Below are 6,178 nucleotides of genomic sequence, written 5' to 3' on the forward strand. Positions count from 1 at the left end.
TATTATTGAGCAACACATGAGTGGGCATGATCCAGAACATGGATTTAGATCTCCTCAAATACAATTTCCAGTGTAGAAACAACTTTGTAAAGTTTGTATGGCACCATAACAAAGAAAGTGATAAATCAAGGCATTAAAAGATAATTGGTAGAAACGTCTGAGAGGCCGATTATGCAGGACTGAGAGAACTCCACTCTAGAGTTTGGATGTTACCTGACAATATGCTTAGCCTAGGTGAAGAACAGAGTTCCATCAATACATCCCAAAGGTTTTTAATCTTTTGTCAGGATGTTAGATCTGACATAGAGCTGGCCAACTAGTAGACTAAAGAACGCCCAAGATAAATTGTGTTACGGAGTCAAAACATTCCAATCTTGTCACATCGTTGAAACTTTAATTAGTCAGTCAACCTATAGAAACATCTTCTTTCCAGTAATTCCCATCTACAATACAGAAATGTGCAGGGTTTCCGCCACCACCACGGCCACCAGAGGAAAGATATGTGGGAAGCAAGAAGGCAGGTAGTCCAGAAACCTAAGTAGACAGTGGTGGTTAAAACTTCAGGAGTCTGACCCCAAGTAGTTTATTTTAAGCACAGCAGAATTTGTTCAAAATTTTCCTGGTGATAATTAACTCAACCCAAGTACACAATAAAGCACAAAATAAGCTAAATAAAGGTTGAATGTTACCACATTGAAACTCTTTATAAAGTACATGTAACACCTTTCATAAAGATGGGTTCTACAGATTGACTGGAAAAAAAACATGTTTACAGCGAAGGTCTGGGGGAGGATCCCATGCAGTCTATGACTGTGAAGATAGCACAAAGACCACGAGGCTATTACCTGTGTCTGTTGTCTGCCTTCTGGGTGGATAACAGGTTTTATAACTCTTGATTTGAAGGAATAACCCTGTGTGTTTAACATTCTAGGTTTCCCTTGTGCTTATTTGTGAGCACAATGATTTCTGCACCTCCTGCTTCTCTCCCGTTTTACTTTTTTAAAGAGAAAATTGTGGCTGTAACAGAGATCAAGTTTGAATGCATCGCCTGTGTGGCTAGTCAAACATAAGCAAGCACAACAGAATTATAAGAATAACTAACAGAGGACCAAGGACCAAGGAAAGGGGGAAGTCATCTTAACCATCGTGCCCCTTCAAAGGTCTCTTAGAGTATGCATTAGCAAAATCCCTTATTACCACAGAAAAACGGAGCAGACATATGTAAAAGGAAGGCAAAACTGGTTTTCTTTAAACTATTGACACAGGGTACATAGATCAACTCCAAATCAGAGAAGACTGAGATTTCTAAATATGAAGAACAGAGGGTTACCAAAAGCTGCCTAGAAAGATATACAAGAGAGGGGGTGTTTACTAAAGCCTGTTAAATAATTTCAGAATAGTTTCCCGTTGGGGCATTTTAGATTCCAGACAATTTTTAATTCATAAACATAGTAAGACAACATGAAATATACCACCTCACAATCCAATGACTTAAAACAATTAGTCTAGGGTTGTACATTATAACTTCATTCTTCTGGAATAGGTGGCCAAACTCTTGGACTGGCAAAATCCCTGCAGTTCTTCATGTTGGCTTCTTGGCTTGGGGTCAGCTGTCTGTAGACTTGTCTATGATGACTTTAGCTGAACAATTGGCTCTCTCCCATGTGATCATAGGTACACATCTCTTATCCATTAATTAGGTTAGCAAGAATATATTCTTAGCCAGCAGAAAAGCCACAGACATGAGAGATACACGGATTTTGTCCAGACTCTTACTTGCTTCGTGTCTCCTAACATCCTATTTGCCACAGTTAGAATAAGAACCAAGTGAACCTCAGGCACAGATGTTAAAGGAACTGCAAAGACATAGATCAAAGGCCAAAGGAATGCTGAGAAGGAAGGGCTACACTCGGCTTATAGATAGTCTGCCAAATACTTATTCCTAGCTTTCCTAGTTATCAAAGCATTTGACAGAGAGGACTCCTTAAAATGCATTAATGTACCTCCTTAAAAACCAGAATGATTTTGATTAACTTAGCTCTTTCACACATACAGCAAAATCCTTCACTGTCAATGACAAACAGTATCAAACACTTGTTGAAGTGTTTATTATTGTTGTTGTTGTTGTTGTTGTTGTTACAGAAAGATAGGTTTTACCCAAATTACTGCCACTGGGTTCATGAACTCAACTCCAATTCAGAAGAGACTGAAGCTTCCAATTTCCAGGAGAAGTTTCCTGGAGTCTGAGTCACCTCTGGAACACTGAACAGGCAGTCTAAAGGCTCTTTAGTTTAAATCCATATCTATCTGCTCAGTTGAAATAACAAGTTAGTTACTTTAGCAATAGTTAGGAAAGTTTCCTGGAATGCTTTTCCACACAACATTTCAGGTTAATAGATATGCTCCTCACAGGACTTCACAGCCAACCTGAGCCTTCTATGTTTCTTCCAATTTGAAAGAAGAAATAATTCACTAAAAAGCAGGGAGACTGTGACTTGTAAGGCCCCTTTTTCCTGTGAAGCCCCGTGAAGAGAGACAGCTGCCTGACACAGTGCTAATCACACATATCTGGCTTTGGTCACTATTGGGGTCCAGGAGTTGCCCACAAACCCCACAACCACTGAGCTCAGTCAGACAGGGGTGGTTTATTAGACACACACCCTAAGACTGATCAGTCAGAGTCGTAGCTCAGCATTCAGGGACTGGGGCTACAGCCTGAACATCTTCTTCTGACAGCCTGGAAAGACTAAAACTGTAAAACCCACAGTGAGCTCATAAGCACGCGCAGGAAGCATTGCCTGGTGGTCGGCTCTGACTCACGCTACTTTAGACATAACAGTTCACGTTGACCTTTAATGTGATGGGTTCTAGGCAAAGCTTTGTGGAATTTCTTAAGATTAACAAACATCATACAGAACATAACAGGATATATGATCATCCCCATGACCCTGCTCTGAGTCAAGTTATTTTTCCATGTCAGTGACTGGCAGGCATATTACAGCAACAATATGAAATGGCTGGGAGGCATGAACAGAATGACTACAGTTATGCTGGGGGCGGGACAGGCCTCCACAGTCACACATATAACAAGTGTGGTGGCAGGACTAGCTCCGGACCAGGTAGCTTTAAAACTAGCACTCATCCCCAAGCCCTGTATTGTTTATAATCAGAATCTGCCCTGTGGTGGCCAAAATTTGGAGCACATGTGCTCATTTGACTATTTCCATGATCTACTCATTCCTAAGTCTTAAAGAAAAAAAGAATCATCCGAAATTAAAAGACATAGTATATACCAAAACAATCCTGCCCCTAGAAGCATCGCACGTGTGGCTGCTGTGTCACATATGCGTCAGTAGGTGGCAGAGAGGAGAGAGGCTATGTCTGGGCTCAAGTGTTCTGACCTGTGAACATCTGAATGAATCGAAGCCTAACATTCCCTGAAAAAAGCAAGTCTAGCATGACCACCAATCCAGTACCAGGGGGCCCAGACAGGGAGCTAGCCTGAGACAATTACTAGTACAACTCCGTGTGGGTCTGAACAAGGTTCCAGGATGGGGAGCAAGCAGGAGACAACATGGACTCCGTATGGGGCTACTCCTAAGATGATCACCAGTCTGGTCCTATGGGGCCCAGAGAGAAAGCTAGCCTGAGATGACTATGCAGGCCTGGGTGGGGGAGCAAACCATGCCTGAGCTGACTCTTGCCCAGAACCTTAATGCACAGGTAGGGCATAACACCCCTGAGACCACTCCTGACGCTCAGAGACCACCACCACCCCAGCACCACCAAGTGGAACAAGTGAGTGGTGGAGAAAGGGAAGAAAAAGAGAAACAGAAGGATGGGTGCACAGGGAGGAGAGGCACAAGTGGAACCTTGAGGGCAGTGAGGAACAGCCTGATGTGAGTGTCGATGTCACCTGGGACCGTGGTGGGGTCCTGGCCTGTGCTGCCACCTAGGGAGAACTGTGTCCCTGGCCCTGCAGAAGCAGGGATCTGTTACCACCAAAGGCCATGTGGGCATCCCTAGTCTGGGCCGCTACCCAGGGACATGCTGACTTCGGAGGGCTGTGCAGAACTGGGCCCACCCCTCAGCTGGGCATCATGGGCGAGCTGGCCCTGGGATCTTAAGAGCAGAAGAGCTGACCCTCCCCCTAGGCAGCTGCAACTACCTGGAGAGTGGGCCCCCGCCACTCATCCCCCATGCAGCAGCATGGATGAGGGAGAGAGACCCTCCTCCACACTCAGCAGACAGGAGAGCTGTCCCTGCCCCTCACCTGCTGTAGCACTCAGGAAAGAGGGTCCTGCACCTCACTTGGGAAGCACAGTAGAGCTGACCCTGGTAGTATGGGCGGGCACAGGAGAGCCAGCCCTGAGGTGTGAGCATGGGAAAGCTGGCCCTGCAGCATGTCTGTTGTGTGATGGTAGGGATGAGGAGAAATGCCTTTTCGGCTCCCTTGGAGAGCAGGCCCAGGCCCTCACCTGCTGTGGCACTTGGGAGAGCAGACCTGCACCTCATTAGGCCCTGATGGCATGAGTGCAGATGAGCCAGCCCAGCATGTGTGAGCACTGGAAAGGTGGTTCTGCCCCTTGCTGGCTGCAGCATGGTTGGATGGGCTAGCTGGGACAGGGCAGGGGAGCTGCCCTGGTGGTGTGGGTATGAGAGAGCTGACCAGCTCAGATACCTCCCAGGTCCAGATCTAGGGACCTGACTTGGCCCACCCCCAACATCTACCCAATCCATGAACTGCTAGAGTGTGTGCAGGGGCAGGTCCTACAGATCCAAAACTACAGGATCTCCATGACACAGAGCAACAACAGGATATCCCATAGGAGTCCCGGTGAGGTTGCAGTATTGATAGAGTAGCAGAAGCCAGAGGCCTTGATGCAGATCAACCACTCACTGCAGTGAGCATTTGTGTGGACAAAGGGTACACTGTGGAACACACTGTGGCACACCACAGCTTCCACAAGATTGCTTTTTCTTTGTTATGGGAGAGGGTGGAAGGGTGGAGGCAGGTTAGAGGGGAGGAAGAGATGAGGGGGGTTGGGATCCATGATAAGAAATTAACGAAGAACCAATAAAAAGTTTTTAAAAATAAAAAATTACAGTAAGCTTTTAAAATATAAAAGTTTTTCAAATATCTTAGAAAATAACTTTTTAAATGTAAAGTATTACGTGGTCTTTTGTCTAATTACTAGCTTGCTTATAAAGTTAGTTTTTGGAATTTACTAATCTTTGATTCGGAGAGAGATCTATCTCACTCAAGGGCAAGACAACTGGACTCTATGTGCCCATCGGGAGACATGTGCCAAGGCCCATTCTTCTTCTGATATTCTTTTTTAGGACCCAGAAATGGACCAGTAACAACATGTTCCCTGAGGACAAGTCTAGGTGATGTGTAGGCAGCCAATTGCTTGTATAAATTTATGCTCACTGAAGATTAGCGTGACTGAAATTTACCACCAATGTTTTCTTTTCCTCATGTGAAAATGTCACCACGTGACACGGAGAGCGCGGTGTTCCTCTGAGAGACTGATCACACCATCACGTTACTCTGACTGTTTCTTTTAAGCCTGGGGAAAGTCTGTGAGGCCCAAGGCTCTTGTTTCGGTGCCCATCTGTGGCTAGGAGACGGTTTTTAATCCAACTTTAATGGGATACCTGCAGACTGAAGAGCAGGAAACAGAGGCTGGCCGGCTCCCAGCACCTGCCCTGTGAGGTCAGAACTCAGGTGATGACTCAGCACACTCCTTTCCAGTCCGTCTTTCTCCCCTTTGTTCTTGTTTTCTGAAGAATTTCAGGGTTGCCTCACAGTGACCCTAAGGAAACAAAATAGCACAAGCCCAGAAACAAAGAAAGGGAACTGAGATGACTCAAACTGATGTAGCAAAAGAGAACATTGAAAGGAGTTACTGAAAGAAAACTGCTCATAATATAACAAGTTTTTATACAGGGGGTAATTGACACATTCTCCCGTATGTTTATGAAAATCAGTAGGAGGAAATTAGGTTTAAATCAAAATATAAGTATATAAGTATGTTGATCTGCCAGTGTCTAAGATGAATGAAGTTGTCATCTCTTTCTCAAAGAGGAAATAATATACAGAAAATACAAGCTTCAATTTATAGTATGGTCAGTATTCTCTCTCTCCCCTCTCCCCTCTCCCCTCTCCCCTCTC

General features: G+C 44.9%; 1 non-coding gene across 1 annotated transcript; it reads left to right on the forward strand.

Moving 5' to 3' along the window:
* Positions 1-3,302: 3,302 nt before the first annotated feature.
* LOC115064465 lies at positions 3,303-3,435 on the forward strand. The gene has a single exon (XR_003844315.1). It is a non-coding gene; the product is annotated as a small nucleolar RNA SNORA17 (small nucleolar RNA).
* The last annotated feature ends 2,743 nt before the right edge of the window (positions 3,436-6,178 follow it).

The sequence above is a fragment of the Mus pahari genome, chromosome 7 (assembly GCF_900095145.1).
Source record: "Mus pahari chromosome 7, PAHARI_EIJ_v1.1, whole genome shotgun sequence".
In the NCBI taxonomy this organism is placed as follows: Eukaryota; Metazoa; Chordata; class Mammalia; order Rodentia; family Muridae; genus Mus; species Mus pahari.